The sequence below is a fragment of the Mustelus asterias genome, chromosome 20 (genome assembly GCF_964213995.1).
Source record: "Mustelus asterias chromosome 20, sMusAst1.hap1.1, whole genome shotgun sequence".
Classification (NCBI taxonomy): domain Eukaryota; kingdom Metazoa; phylum Chordata; class Chondrichthyes; order Carcharhiniformes; family Triakidae; genus Mustelus; species Mustelus asterias.
The window spans coordinates 75,614,364-75,631,122 of NC_135820.1; the positions used below are offsets into that span (position 1 = coordinate 75,614,364).

Consider the following 16,759-nt stretch of genomic DNA (forward strand, 5'->3'; position numbering starts at 1 on the left):
CAGCCAATAAGAGTATTTTGTTAAGTGTAGTAATGTGGGAAACATGGCAGCCAATTTGTACACAGCAAGATCCCATAAACAGCATGTGATAAAGACCGGATAACCTGTTTTAGTGATGGTGGTTGTGGCCAGGATACCAGGGACAATGCCTCCTCCAAACGGTGCCGGGGATCTTTTACAGGCATTTCAGAGGTCAGGCGGGACCTCGGCTTAATGTCTCACCCAAAAGACGGCATCTCTGACAGTGCGGCACTCCCTCAGCGCCACACTGGAATTGCCAGCCCCGATGTTGGGCTCAGGTCTCTGGAGCAGAACCACAAAGCTACAAGGCTTGTGACTCAAAGCAAAAGTGCCACCCAGTGAGCCACACCAGGTCATCGGAATCAGTGCCGGGCTTTAGGAGAGACAAAGTCCGTGTTACCTGGGTACACATGGGATGCGATAGGTTTGAACAGGGCACCGCCATGCTGTCTTAATGCAGCTGGCACTGATCTGGACAAGAACAAACTGTAACATGCTAATGTGATTCATAACCGTCTTGCTATCCGATTGAATTATATACCATCTGCTCTTTATTTTAAACACACTTTAATAGCAAACAAAACAAGATGCAAATTAAATATCCTCACATCCCACAGCGATGTTACATTGCTCGTATGTTGACTGGAGTCCGAGAATCGGAGAGAGAGAGAGACAGAGAGACTCCCCACATGAGAATCAAAGGCCATTAGGAATTGTAGGGAAGCCAGGGAGGTCGGGGGAGGGGAGGGTGAATGGGGGGGTTGGAGGGCGGGTGGGGGTGGGGTGGTGTTGTGAGACAGTGGGGGTGGGGGAGATATTCTTTTTTTACTCATTTGTGGGACATAGGAGTCACTGGCTAGGCCAGCATTTATTGCCCATCCCTAGTTGCCCTTGGGAAGGTGGTGGTGAGCTGCCTTCTTGAATCGCTGCAGTCCACATGCTGCGGGTTGGTGAGGGCAGAGGAAGGGGTGAGGGTGGGGGGTGGGGGTGGGGGGTGTTGTGAGACAGTGGGGAGAAGGGGTTGGGGTGATGGGGTGTGGGGGTTGGGGGGGGCTGTTGGGGCGTAGAGTATAAAAATTGGCAAGTCATGTTGCAGCTGTATAGAATGAATGGGACGCATTTGGAATATTGCGTACAGTCCTGGTCGCCACACCACCAAAAGGATGTGGAGCTTTGGAGAGGGTACAGAAAAAGTTTACCAGGATGTTGCCTGGTTTGGAAGGTATTAACTATGAGGAGAGATTGGACAAACTTGGTTTGTTTTCACTTCAACATCGGAGGCTGAGGGGAGACCTGATGGAAGTTTACAAAATTATGAGAGGCATCGATAGAATGGATAGTCGGAGTCACTTTTCTCAGGGTAGAAATGTCAATTACTAGGGGGACATGGGTTTAAGGTAAAAGGGGGAAAGTTTAAAGGAGATGTGAGAGGCAAGTTTTTTTACACAGAGGGTGTTAAGTGCCTGGAATACATTGCCAGAAGAGATGGTAGAAGCAGATACAATAGCGACGTTTAAGAGGCATCTCGACAGATACATGAATAGGCAGGGAATAGAGGGATATGGACCGCGTAGAGGCGCCATGTATCAGTGCAGACTTGGTGAGCTGAAGGGCCTGTTCCTGTGCTGTACTGTTCTTTATTCTTTGGAACAACCCTCAGGATCATGAAGGTCACCTCTTACTCTTCTAAACTTGAGTGGATACAAACCTAATCTCTCCAACTTTTCCTTATAAGACAACGCACCCATTCCTGGTATCAGTCTAGTAATCCTTCTCTGAACCGCTTCTAAAGTATTTACATTTTTGCTTAAATAAGGAGACCAATACTGTACACATATTCCAGATGTGGTAAACGTATAAATAGATAAGCATAGTACAAAGCTGCGGTAGACTTTTCATTAAGACACTTGCTGGAATATAAAAGTTAATTAGGGGCGGCACGGTAGCACAGTGGTTAGCACTGCTGCTTCACAGCTCCAGGGTCCCGGGTTCGATTCCCGGCTCGGGTCACTGTCTGTGTGGAGTTTGCACATTCTCCTCGTATCTGCATGGGTTTCCTCCGGGTGCTCCGGTTTCCTCCCACAGTCCAAAGATGTGCGGGTTAGGTTGATTGGCCAGGTTAAAAAAAAAAAAAATTGCTCCTTAGAGTCCTGAGATGTGTAGGTTAGAGGGATTAGTGGGTAAATATGTGGGGGTAGGGCCTGGGTGGGATTGTGGTCGGTGCAGACTCGATGGGCCGAATGGCCTCCTTCTGCACTGTAGGGTTTCTATGATTTCTATGAATTATGTAGGAATTACTTTACTGAATCACGGTTCAATATTCTGATAAGAAACAAGAGCAATCGGACTGAATAATCATTATCAACAACTCATTAATAGGTCTTAATTTAACCGTTTTGGGCATAAATAATTGGCAAGACCAGCACTGGGATATTTAAAAGAAGTTGTGGAGTTAGCCAAGGGAAACAGAAAGAGATAAGAAAAACAGAATGGAGTCTGCTGCATGTGCAAAGTCATGATGTGGAGATGCCGACGTTGGACTGGGGTGAACACAGTAAGAGTTTTAACAACACCAGGTTAAAGTCCAACAGGCTTATTTGATAGCAAATGCCATTAGCTTTTGGAGCGCTGCTCCTTCGTCAGAGTGGAGATATCCACTCCATCTAAGGGTGATCTTTTACCCCATGGTCAGTTAAACATTGGGAAGATCAAAGCCAACATCTTCATCGCTGCTTCCTTCTCCCCGGCTGGGATTCTCCAACCTCCTCCCTACTTCTTCCTCCCTGGCTGGGATTCTCCAACCGCCTTCCCACCTGGGATTCTCCGGCCTCCTCCCTGGATGGGATTTTCCGGTCCCGCTGCTGTGAATGGAGATCTGGCTGAGCGCCAAACTCATTGGGACAAGCCTGGAGAATTCCGGTCTTTATCTTTGCCACCGTTTCCATCACCACCCATTGGCTCATGCTGCACCATGGTGTTCCACCTCTGACCCCTCACACCGTCTGCAGACTTCTCCATTCCTCTAGCTGTCCCTATTGCGCCAGCCTCTTCCCTCTGACACATCATTCACAGTTATGTTTCAGCTGATAATGTTTCACTGCGTGTCTCTCTACATTAGTAATGCTATGTAAATGGAAACTGGCTTTTGCAGTAGAGCCCGGTGCTTTGAGGTTGCTTAAACTGAGGTAGAAATATTTACAATTTCAACAATCTTAGGAAAATGTGCTAAAAATTCAGAAGCCTGTATCTTGTATTTTTGCTTTCCGAAGTTGCTCTCTTTAATTCAGGGAGCTTCTGTGATTTTTGTTATTGATGGATTTTGCACCTTCTCGCTTTCACTCTTTAATCAGGTCTTCTTCCTGGCAAAGAATCTGCAGCACAGAAATGGGCCATTCGGCCCCTCTGGCGTATGCTGGTGCTGATGCTTCACATGACTCTCCTTTCACCTTACTTTATCCAGCCCATTCAGCAAATCCTTTTCTCGTCTTCCTCACCTTCCTATCTAACTTCCTCTTTAATATATCCATGGTGACATGGCAGTAATGTCACTGGACTAGGAATCCAGAGGCCCAGGCTAATGCTCTGGGGGCCTGGGTTCAAGTCCTACCACAGGAGCTGGTGAAATCATAGAATCTCCACAGTGCAGAAGAAGGCCATTTAGACCATCGAGTCTGCATCCACCACAATCCCACCCAGACCCTATTCCCATAACCCCACATATTTACCCTGCTAATCATTCTATAATGACTGCCCCCTGGGCTAGCTCTTCCTCCCACCTCCAGACCCTATTCCCATAACCCCACATATTTATCCTGCTAGTCCCCCTGACACTCAGGTCAATTTTGCATGGCCAATCAACCTAACCCACACATCTTTGGACTGTGGGAGGAAACCGGAGCACCTGGAGGAAACCCACACAGACACTGGGAGAACGTGCAAACTCCACGCAGGCAGTGACCCGAGGCCGGAATTGAACCCAGGTCCCTGGCGCTGTGAGGCAGCAGTGCTAATCACTGTGCCACCGTGCCACCCATTAAATTTGAGTTTAATTAATAAATCTGGAATTATGAAGCTAGCCTCAGTAATAATGACCATTAAACGATTGTCAGTTGTTGCAAAATAAAACCTATCTGGTTCACTAATGTCCCTTTAGGAAAGGAAATCTGCCATCCTTACCTGGTCTGGTCTACATGTGACTCCAGACCTACTCTTAACTGCCCTCTGAAATGACCACTCAGTTCAAGGGCAATTAGGGATGGGCAACAAATGTTGGCCTCACCAGCAATGCTCACGTCCCATGTAAAAATAAAAAAGAGCTCTTCACTTCAACCACTCCCTGTGGTAACACATTCCCACCACTCTCTGAATAAAACAGTTCCTCCGAATTCCTTATTGGATTTGTTGGTGACTCTCTTATATTTATGGTCCCTGGTTTTGTCCTCCCCACAACTGCAAACATCTATTCTATGTCGACACCATCAAACCCATGGCACGGTGGCACAGTGGTTAGCACTGCTGCCTCACGATGCCAGGAATCCGGGTTCAATTCCTGCCTTGGGTGACTGTCTGTGTGGAGTCTGCATGTTCTCCCCGTGTCTACGTGGGTTTCCTCCGGGTGCTCTGGTTTCCTCCCACAGTCCAAAGATGTGCGGGTTAGGTGGCGTGGCCGTGCTAAATTGCCCCTTAGTGTCAGGGGGACTAACAGGGTAAATATATGGAGTTATGGGGATGTGCCCTGGTGGGACTGTTGTCACTGCAGGCTTGATGGGCTGAATGGTCTCCTTCTGCACTGTAGGATTCTAAGTTTCCCTCAGCCTTATCTTTTCTGGAGGAAAAGAGTCCTAGCCAGTTTGGTCTTTTCTGATAGGCACAACATCTCAGTTTTATTATGGAGGCCAGAAAAGTGCACCATGTGTCTGACCCTTAAAATAAGGAGAAGGGAAGTGGGATCTGTTATTTATTAAAGGGCAACTGTCTCAATGTAACATCAGACAGAGGCACATAGAACAGCAAACTGGCATCACAATCTCTTTAATTCTGCGTCCAATCACAGATTTGGATTCTTTATGCCAACAGTCACTGGCGAATAGCTGATGATGTAATCTATCTGTCTCTTAGGATGTCTGTCAGTGCCAACTCTTCCTTTTACAAATCTTCATTTTTTCCCCCTGACTATTTGGAAATCCTCATCATCTTTAGTGGCACGGTGGCCCAGTAGTTAGCACTGCTGCTTCACAGCGTCAAGGACCCGGTTCGATTCCCGTCTTGGGTGACTGTCTGTGCGGAGTTTGCACGTTCTTCCCATGTTTCGTGGGTTTCCTCCGGGTGCTCCGGTTTCCTCCCACAGTCCAAAGATGTGCGGGTTAGGTACATTGGCCATGCTAAATTGCCCATTCATGTCAGGGGGACTAGCTGGGGTAAATGCACAGGGTTATGGGGATAGGGTTTGGGTGGGATTGTTGTCGGTGTGGACTCGATGGGCCGAATGGCCTCCTTCTGCACCGTAGGATTCTATGATTCGAAATGCAGAAGCTCCAATAGCACACATCCAGGCAAGTGGAGAGTATTCCATCCCACTCCTGGCTTGATGGACAGGTTTTGGGGAGTCAGGGGGTGAGTTACTCACCGCAGGATTCCCAGCCTCTGACCTGCTCCTGTGGCCACGTTATCTGGGGCCAGCCTCTTAGCACTTTGAAGGTAGATTTTCCTGCAGATTTTCACCTACCTCAGGGAACTTAATTTGGCAGGGAAGGTGAAATAGACACTACAGGCATCCGAGAGGTATTTTTTAAAAAGAAAATATTACCATCTGCTTGATTACATTCTTGGAGAAAGGGGATTTAAATTTTTGAGAGCCTTCTGCTGGTCCTAATACACATGAACAGGGGGCAAACAGACCGTGTGTGGATAATAGGTAGTGGGACTAAATAGGAATGAGGAATCGGCGTAGGCTTGGTGGGCTGAAGAGTCTGTTCCTGTGCTGGATTGTTCTTTGTCCCGTGCAACACTGAATGACAATAAGGGACTAAATCAGTTGAGTGATCGTTCTACTCCAACCATTTAAACCCAAATTTGGGTGTGGCTATATTTTTAAATGCTTATGAGTTGCAGTCACTGGTTGTGGAAAATTGGGAACGGGGAGAAAGTTAGGATCCAAATTGCAATTTGAGGGTCTAAATCGCCAAAATAGTGTGGCAGAGCACTGTGTGTGGGAACCAATGTGGGGCGGCACAGTGACACAGTGCCAAGGTCCCAGGTTTAATTCTGGTCTTGGGTCACTGTCTATGTGGAGTTTGCATGTTCTCCCCGTGTCCGCGTGGGTTTCCTCCGGGTGCTCCGGTTTCCTCCCGCACTCCAAAGATGTGCGGGTTAGGTTGATTGGCCATGCTAAATTGACCCTAATGTCAGGGGATTAGCTGGGTAAATATGTGGGGTTACGGGGATAGGGCCTGGGTGGGATTGTGGTGGGTGCAGACTCGATGGGCCAAATGGCCTCTTTCTGTACTGTAGGGATTCTATGGATTCAATGTGAGAGTGCCCTCAGAAAATAAGAGACAGCCTGACTGCGTCAATCAGATAAGCCGTTTTCTCTGAGTCAGCTGGTGGTGGATCCAAGTTGCAGAGAGCTGAGACAGAAATCTAGGCGGATACTCCCCATGTGGAGTGCTGCACCGATAGAGCTTTTGGGTGAGATGCAAAATTGAGGTCATGCTGCATCGCGGATGAGTACAAAAAATCCCACTTGTAGGAAGAACAGCAGGAATATTCTCCCTGGTGCCCTGGCCAATATTTTCCTCTCAGTTAACATTCCCAGAAAACAGATTGTTATCCCCTCACTGCTTTTTGTGGATTCTTCCTGTGTGCTGATTGGCTGCTGTGTTTCCTACATCACATGCCTGATTACATCAGGCAGAGGGCGGCACGGTGGCCCAGTGGTTAGCACTGCTGCCTCACAGCTCCAAGGACCCGGGTTCGATTCCCGGCTTGGGTTACTGTGCAGAGTCTGCACATTCTCCCCGTGTCTGTGTGGGTTTCCTCCCACACTCCAAAGATGTGCGAGTTAGGTTGATTGGCCATGCTAAATTGCCCCTTAGTGTGCTGGGATACTTAGGTTAGAGGAAGTAACAGGGTAAACATGTGGGGTTACGGGGAGTAGGGCCTGGGTGGGATTGTTGTTGGTGCAGACTCGATGGGCCAAACGGCCTCCTTCTGCACTTCTGGGTTTTTATGATTCCTGATTGGTTGGAAAGTGCTTTGCAAAGTTCTCAGATTGTGAAAGACACCATAGCATAGGATGATCCAGCATAGAAGAAAGACATGGCACGGTGGCACAGTGGGTTAGCACTGCTGCTTTACAGTGCCGGGGACCCGGGTTCGATTCCAGCCTTGGGTCACTGTCTGTGTGGAGTTTGCAGGTTCTCCCCGTGTCTGCGTAGGTTTCCTCCGGGTGCTCCGGTTTCCTCCCACACTCCAAGGGTGTGCGACTTAGGAGGACTGGCCTTGCTAAGGTGTCCTTGGTGTCCCACGATGTGTAGGTTAGAGTGGATTAGCCATGGAAAATACACAGGGAGTTATGGTGATAGGACCAAGGTGGTGGCTTTGGAGAGTCCGTACAGACTCGATGGGCTGAATGGCCTCCTTCTGCACTGTAGGGATTTTATGGTTCTATGGATTCCGCCCATTGTGCCCACATCAGCTCTTTAAAAGAAATGTCTAATTTGTCCCCACTCTTTCTCTGTGGTTAACCCTTCCAGTATTTATTCAATACCCAGCTGAGTAAAAAGCTACTATTGAATCTACTTCTACCAGACTTGCAGGCAGGCAGTGATGATAGATCACAACAACTCGCTGTGTAAAAACATGTCGCCTCTGGCTTCTTTTCCAATCACCTTAAATCTGTGTCCTCTGGTTGCTGACTCTTGTCTCACTGGGACCAGTTTCTCCTTATTTACTCTTTACCAAAACCATTAATGTATTTGAAAACCCCTATCAAACCTCCTCTTGTCCTTCTCCAGCCTGAGGAGAACAATCCTGATGCACATGAATATATATTTTTCTCATTGTGTACATTATAAATACAAATCTTTCCTATTATGGGCAGGACTCCACCTCTGCATTAAGGATGAGTGGACACGACTGCTTGTCTCTTCATGCCTCTTGTCACTTGCTTGGGAAACAGACCCAGGAGTCCACTTCAATTAGAATATATGTCAATAACCGTCCTGACCTGAAGGTGTTCTGCCCATCAAAGAGGGTTAGGTCAGTGGTGTCAAGGTAAGCGGGTAATGCTGTCATACCAACTAGGGTTCACAGGGTAAGTGAGCAGAGAACACTATGACCCCATTGCATTACGTTGAATTGCATCAAATTTACAGAATAATAACAGGCCATTCGGCCCAACTAGTTCATGCCAGTTTTTATGCACCATGCGCGCTTCCTCCCACACGTCTTCATATCACCCCATCAGCCTAGCCTTCTATTCTTAACTCTATCGAGTGTATATAGAGGAATACAGCACAGAAAAATACCCTTTGGCCCATCACATCTGTGCCAGTCAAAGACAAACCACCCAGCTATTCCAACCCCATTTTCCAGCACTTGGTCCATAGCCTTGTATGCCTTGGCATCACAAGTGTACATCTAAATTCTTCTTAAATGTTATGAGGGTCTTTGCCTCCACCACCCTTTCAGGCAGTGAGTTCCAAACTCCCACCAACCTCGGGGCGAAAAGATTTTTTCTCACATCCCCTCTAAACCTCTTTCCCCTTATCATAAATCTGTGCCCCCTAGGCATTGATCCCTCCGCCAAGGGGAAAGATTTCTTCCTGTCTACTCAATCTATGCTTCTCATAATTTTATACATCTCTATCATGTCCTCCCTCAGTCTCCTCTGCTCCAAGGAAAACAATGCCAGCCTATCCAATCTCATATCTAAAACTCTCCAGCCCAGGCATCATCCTGGTAAATCTCCTCTGCACCCTTTCCAGTGCTATCACATCCCTCCTATAATGTGGATTCCAGAACTGCACACAACACTAGCTGTGGCCTAACCAACGTTTTATATAGTTCCAGCGTAACTTTTGCTCTTAAACTCTACGCCTCAGTTAATAAAGGCATAAAGTTTAATAATATTAATAGCTTCCCTTCAAATGCATCAACGTTATTTCCTGTGGTAGTAAGCTCCACATTCTCACCACTCTCTGGGTGAAGAAGTTTCTCCTGAATTCCCTACAGGGTTTATTAGTGACCATGTTATATTTACAGTCTGTAGTTTTAGTTCCCAAAAGTGGAAGCATCTTCTGCATGTCCGCTACATTATAATCTTAATGATCAGATCACTATTCAGTCTTCTCTTTTCCCAAGAGGGCTCTAGCCTGTTAAATATTTCCAAATAGTTATCACCTCTGAAAATTCTGGCATCATCCTTGTTAATTAGGTACTAGATCAGCCGACATGGTGGCACAGTGTTAGGCACTGCTGCCTCACAGCGCCAGGGACCTAGATTCGATTCCCAGCTTGAGTCAAGGAGTTTGCACGTTCTCCCTGTGTATATGTGGGTTTCCTCCAGGTGCTCTGGTTTCCTCCCACAAACCAAAGATGCGGGTTAGCCCGGTGAAAAGAATTTTCCTCATGCCCCAAAGTTATTGGAGTAAATGCCTGGGGTAACAAGGATAGGGTGGGGTGTGGGCCTGGGAATGATGCTTTGTCGGAGAGTTGGTGCAGCCTCGAATGGCCTCCTTCTATAATTCTATGATGAATGCCATTTAGTCCATTTTAGTGCAACACTTAGAGTGGCTCTGAAATTACTCCCCTCTTGAATATTTTTGTCTTGCTGCAGTATAAAAGATATGTTGTTCCTCTTAGCCCCTCTGTTCTGATTACTGTCAAGAAATCCTTAGAGCAGAAAGGCTAAGCGGCGTAAGGAACAAAGCATCGTAGCTGTGAGGGACAGCTCGGTGGATAGGATATTAGGATGTAGATAGGCTGGAAAATTGGGCGGGGATCCTGGATTCAGGATTCAATCCTGGACCGGGGAGCGGCGCGGGCTTGGAGGGCCGAAGGGCCTGTTCCTGTGCTGTATTGTTCTTTGTTCTTGTTCTTGTTAGGAAGATTGAGATATTCAAAATCATGAATTGTTTTGATAAATGGGAATAAAGAGAAACTGTTTCCAATGGCACAATGGCTATCAGCCAGAGGTCACAGGTTAGAGGTGACTGCTGAAAGAAGCAGAGGTCACAAGAGGAAACATTTCTTTTGCACACAGAGGGATAGAGTTTTCTGCTCCCAACCACCACAGGAGCTGTCGCCGGTGAGATGGACAATTTGACGGATCTCGAGTGGGATTTTGCAGTCCCGATGTGGGATAAGGGGTGGATGGGGGGTGGGGGGTGATGCGGGGTGGGCGGGGGGGGAGGGATGTTGGGGATGTTCTGCCCATTGAGTTGTTATGATCTGGAACATATTGCAGCAGATTCAATATTTAACTTTCAAAATGAATCAGGTAACTGCACAAAGGACTAAAATTTGCAGGGACTAATTTGATAGCTCTTTCAAAATGGTGGCACATGCATGATGGGCTGAATGGCCTCTTTCTTTTCTACTTGATTTTATGAATAATCATCCCATTCCCAGCAGTGCAACATAACCACTCACAATATTGTAAGTCACAAATGAAGTTAAACAGATCTACTTTTTGGTTTCCAGGGCATCGTTTTCCATTCTCAGTAACTCCTTTATTAGTGATGTAGTCACGTAGTAAAGCAGTATGATGCCACCTAATTGATCTCATCAATTCTGATGGACTATATAGGAAAAACACACTTCCAATGGCAGGATTGTCAGTATCCTGACAGCATTGTGAGTGTACCTACACCACATGTAAGTACACGTGTTACAAGAAGGCAGCTCACCACCACCTTCTCAAGGCCAATTAGGGATGGGCAATAAATGCTGGCCTAGTCAATGATGCCCACATCCCATAAAAAATAAATGTTAAAAAATCCAGAGGATATACACTTTGGTAGCAATAATAGGAAGACAGATTATTATTTGAATGGGTGTAAATTGAGAGAGGTGGATACTCAACGAGACCTTGGAGACCTCGTGCATCAGTCGCTGAAAGTAACTGCGCAGGTACAGCAGGCAGTAAAGAAGGCAAATGGTATGTTGGCCTTCATAGCGAGAGGATTTGAGTGTAGGGGTAGGAATGGTTTGCTGCAATTGTACAGGGCATTGGTGAGGCCACACCTGGAGTATTGTGTGCAGTTTTCATGTCCCTATCTGAGGAAGGATATCCTTGCTATAGAGGGAGTACAGCAAAGGTTTACCAGGCTGATTCCTGGGATGGCAGGTCTGTCATATGAGGAGAGACTAGGTCGGTTAGGATCATATTCACTGGAGTTTAGAAGGGTGAGAGGGGATCTCATGGAAACTTATAAAAATTCTAACAGGATTAGATAGGGTAGATTCAGAAAGAATGGTGGGGGAGTCCAGAACTAGGGTTCATAGTCCTTAGTTTTTAGAACTAAGGTGAGGAGGAATATCTTCACCCAGAGGGTGGTGAGTGTGTGGAATTCACTACCACAGAAAGTAGTTGAGACCAAAACATTGTGTGATTTCAAGAAGAAATTAGATGTAGCTCTTGGGGCTAAAGGGATCAAGGGATATGAGGGGAAGGGGAGGGAATCAGAATATTGAATTTGACGATCAGCCATGATCAAGATGAATGGAGAAGCAGGCTCGAAGGGCCGAATGGCCTCCTCCTGCTTCTAGTTTCTATGTAGTTTTAAGGCAATGAACCAAAGGGGAAGGTGAGGAAATGTTTTTAACACAGCTAGTTGTTATAATCTGGAATGCACTGCTTGAAAGGACGGTGGAAGCAGATTCAATAGGAACTTTCAAAAGGGATAAATAGTTGAAGAAGGCTAAGGTTTGCAGGATTCATTGGTAGTTCTTCCATCCAACCAGAACAGGCATAATAGGTGAAAACTGTCTGCTTCCTTGTTATGGTACGATTTTTCATTGGTCTTTTCAATCTTGGTGACTGTGGAACATCTCTCTAAGCCAAAACAATACTTTTCTCTGTATGATAATACATGTGACAATAATAAATCAAATCAAAACAAAAATCTCAGAGGAACAGAGGCCAAGGCAGAAAAATAATTCCTGAGATTGGTTGAATTAAGTAAGTGAAAAGTATCGCTCACTGATTAGACCGCAGTGGAGACATTGGTCGAGTCTGTTCTATTCTTACCCAAGGCTCAGATATAATTCTAGCGAGAGTTGATCAGGAATGTTCATTCTGGCGGGTACTTTACCCAAGACACACACACATAATGAGACTCGATTTACTTATATCGGGAAGCATAGGGAAATCACAATGGCTCACACTTTATTTACAACCATTAGAGAGAATGAGTCATTATCGATATATCACTTTTAAAGCTTAAAGAAGTAATGGTCTGTTTGGCATAATCCCATCCATAGAATTATCACTGTTAATTAGTGGTCGCTAATGACATTGTCGAGGGGATTGCCTGGGAGAAGCTATTGGGTCAACAGTGTAATTGAACTGATTTAGCGCCGGTGCTGATATGATTTGTCGATTGGATGATTTATTCTTTTCAACCTTGTAAATGTTAGCTAATCCTTTTGGCGCAGTCATTTTTTCAGAATAAGTGCGAACGGCTCTTCCAGCAACTCAAACAGGAACATTCCAGAAAAGAAGGAACTGTCATCTTCCAAGGGGAGAGAAGGAGGGAGAGGAGAAGAGGAGAGAAGGAGGGAGAGGAAGAGAAGGACGGTGAGAAGGAGAGTGAGGGAAAGGAGGGAGGGAGAGAGGAGGAAGGGAAAGAGTGAAGGAGGGAGGGGCAGAGAAGGAGCAGGAAGGAAAGGAGGGAGGGAAGAAAAGAAGGGAGGGGGAGAGAAAGAGGGAGGGAGAGAAGGAGACAGGGAAGGAAAGGAGGGAGAGAAAAGAAGGGAAGGGAAGAGAAGGAGGGAGGGAAGAGAAAGATGGAAGAGAGAAGGAGAGAGAGGGGTGAAGGAGGGAGGGGCAGAGAAGGAGGAGGAAGGAAAGGAGGGAGGGAAGAAAAGAAGGGAGAGGGACAGAAGGAGGGGGAGAAGGATGGAAGGGAAAAAAGGAAGGAGGAGAGAAAGAGGGAGGAGAGGAGGGGGGAGCGGAGAGAAGCAGGGAGGGGGAGAGGAGTGTGGGAAGATGAGAAGGAAGCAGGGGAAGAAAAAGGGTTGGAGAGAGGGAGGCACAGGGAAGGGGAGGAGGGGAGGAGGAGGAGAGTGAGGGGCAAGTGGAGAGAATGGGGAGTGAAAGGAAGCGAAATGCAAAGGCAGAAGATGGGAAGAGGGAAATGGGATGAATAGAAAGTGGAGACAAAGCAGGGGGTGAAGAGGTTGAGTCCCTAATTGTCCTAAACCCCACTCCCCGATTATTCCGACAGACAGAGGGGGAGAACATGTGTTGGGGAATGAAAGCTGAATCCACATCCTTTCAGAATGAAAGTGACCCCCCCACCCAGCTGAGATCCCAGAAAGACAAAGAGTAAAGAGTCTGCATTCATCTACTTCAGAGCAGAGGCAGTCTAACCGCGGTGAGGAGTTGCTGCTCTCTCCAATCACTCAGCGCTGACACTTCAAACTATTGCTTTGCAGCGATGTCCCTCTGGACCCAACCACCCTCACTGTGTCCCTCTGGACCCAACCAACCTCACTGTGTCCCTCTGGACCCAACCACCCTCACTGTGTCCCTCTGGACCCAACCACCCTCACTGTGTCCCTCTGGACCCAACCCCTCTCACTGTGTTCCCCTCCCCAATCACCCTCACTGTGTCCCTCTGGACCCAACCACCCTAACTGTGTCCCTCTGGACCCAACCCCTCTCACTGTGTTCCCCTCCCCAACCACCCTCACTGTGTTCCCCTCCCCAACCACCCTCACTGTGTTCCCCTCCCCAACCACCCTCACTGTGTTCCCCTCCTCAACCACCCTAACTGTGTCCCTCTGGACCCAACCAGCCTCACTGTGTTCCCCTCCCCAACCACCCTAACGGTGTCCCTCTGGACCCAACCACCCTCACTGTGTTCCCCTCCCCAACCACCCTCACTGTGTCCCTCTGGACCCAACCACCCTCACTGTGTTCCCCTCCTCAACCACCCTAACTGTGTCCCTCTGGACCCAACCACCCTCACTGTGTCCCTCTGGACCCAACCACCCTCACTGTGTTCCCCTCCCCAACCACCCTCACTGTGTCCCTCTGGACCCAACCACCCTCACTGTGTTCCCCTCCCCAACCACCCTCACTGTGTTCCCCTCCCCAACCACCCTCACTGTGTCCCTCTGGACCCAACCACCCTCACTGTGTTCCCCTCCCCAACCACCCTCACTGTGTTCCCCTCCCCAACCACCCTCACTGTGTTCCCCTCCCCAACCACCCTCACTGTGTCCCTCTGGACCCAACCCCCCTCACTGTGTCCCTCTGGACCCAACCACCCTCACTGTGTCCCTCTGGACCCAACCACCCTCACTGTGTCCCTCTGGACCCAACCACCCTCACTGTGTCCCTCTGGACCCAACCACCCTCACTGTGTTCCCCTCCCCAACCACCCTCACTGTGTTCCCCTCCCCAACCACCCTCACTGTGTTCCCCTCCCCAACCACCCTCACTGTGTTCCCCTCCCCAACCACCCTCACTGTGTTCCCCTCCCCAACCACCCTCACTGTGTTCCCCTCCTCAACCACCCTCACTGTGTTCCCCTCCTCAACCACCCTCACTGTGTTCCCCTCCCCAACCACCCTCACTGTGTTCCCCTCCTCAACCACCCTCACTGTTCCTCTTCCCAAATTAAAGCGATGGAAACATTTGACTTTGGAGGAAATGTCACTGGACATGGGAAAGGACAGGGAAGGACAGTGAAGGACAGGGAAGGACGGAGAAGGACGGGGAATAATGGATATTTGGATCAATCAATGCCCCAAATGTGCACTTGTTGCCAGACAATGATTTCCATGTTGCCCACCCTACAGATCCCACCCCATCGCCCTGCCCCTTCCCACAACCCTCCCCCTCCCCCACTCCCCCTACCCACACCCCCCTCCCCACAGCCCCCTCCTCCTCCTCATACCCCTTCCCTACACCCCTCCCATAACCCCAGCCCATACCCCCTCCCCCACCCCATACCCTCTCTCCCACACCCTCCTCCTCCCATACCCCTCCAATAACCACCCCCCCGCCCCCCACCCCCTGCCGGGGAACAATGTCATTCCCAATACAGATGGGAATCTTCCAGTGGGAGCTGATTCCCTGTCTCCTGTTTCAGGGAGGCACCGCGTGGCCTTGTCACTTCCAGTTTGCCCAGACTCTGCTAACTGCTGAGCTTTGAGATTTCCTCCTGCATCCTTCCGTCTTCCACCTCCATCCCTTTCACCCTCTCCAACACCCCGCACTCTCTCACCCTCCAACACCCCACACTCTCACCCCCCCGACACCCAACACTCTCACCCCTCCCCCCGATACCCCACACTCTCTCACCTTCCTCCTCTGACACACCACACTCTCTCATCCCCTCTGACACTCCACACTCTCTCACCCCCTCTGACACTCCACACTCTCTCACCCTCTCTGACACTCCACACTCTCTCACCCCCTCTGACACCCCACCCTCTCTCACCTCCTCTGACACCCCACCCTCTCTCACCCTCCCTCCGACATCCCACACTCTGTCACCCCCTCCAACACCCCACACTCTCTCACCCTCCCCCTCCAACACCCCAAACTCTCTCTCCCTCCTCCTCTGACACCCCACACTCTCTCACCCTCCCTCCCTCCAGTACCCCACACTCTCTCCCTCTGCCAACCTCCACACTTCCCTGTTTCCATTTCCACTCCCGCGTAGAGGGACAGAGTGTGAAGCGATGCCAGGGAGATGGGAGTGATTCCTGCCTCTGCGGCAGCAAAGTTAAAATTAAACAGCTTCCAAGAAAACAAAGTTTAAAAAAAATAAAGGAGTGTTAGAGTAATCCTGGCTTTGACATCAAAGGACAAATAGAATATGAAAACACGATGATAAGATGAGGAAAGAATCTAACTGAATATAAAAATATTCCAATTAAATCAAAATATGAGAGATTATGTCTCATCAAATATATAAAACACTCAAGGGCAGAATGGGGATCCTTACCTTAAAAGAGGCTGGAATATCAGTCTCCCTGTGTCGGATTTTTCTGAATTAAGTCAATTTTCTTTCCAGCAATGTTTTCAGTGAATGATAGCGCTTCTTTCTTCCTTTTGACTTTCTGATGCGGTTCTCTCCTCTCAGTTCCCCTGTACACTGTTCAATCTAAGGGGTTTTATCCAATTCCCATCCCATAGGCTCCTGACTGCATGCTCACAATTTTCAATTCAAGCAAGTTTCTTTAGAAAAACAGTTGTGTGAGGCAGCTGTTAACGAGAGGATTATTTTGCTGCTAATTTTCTCTTTCTGTGAATCTCAGTCGCTTCTCTCAGTGCTATGAGGGTGTTTCTTTAAATAAATGTCGGTGGGAATCTCGAGTTATGTTTAGTCCTGGTTGCAGCAGTTCCCTGTGACGGGGATTTTGACTCTTCCCCAGACTTCAGTTCCCAGTCAGTGAGTCTTTTTGTTTGTTCAGAGTCGCCAGCCTGCCCTTCCCGATTAACAGTCCAGATCACTGCTCCTGTCGCCTTCCCACCCGGGAGCCGCTGCTGCTGATT

General features: G+C 48.3%; 1 protein-coding gene across 1 annotated transcript in view; it reads right to left on the reverse strand.

Annotated features, from left to right (window-relative positions):
• LOC144508262 (delayed-rectifier potassium channel regulatory subunit KCNS2-like) overlaps positions 1-16,301 on the reverse strand; it is a 32,442-nt gene extending 16,141 nt beyond the window's left edge. Inside the window, exon 1 of the mRNA XM_078236080.1 lies at positions 16,209-16,301. The gene's annotated coding sequence lies outside the window, so the exon portion shown is untranslated. The remainder of the gene's footprint in view (positions 1-16,208) is intronic.
• Positions 16,302-16,759: the final 458 nt, after the last annotated feature.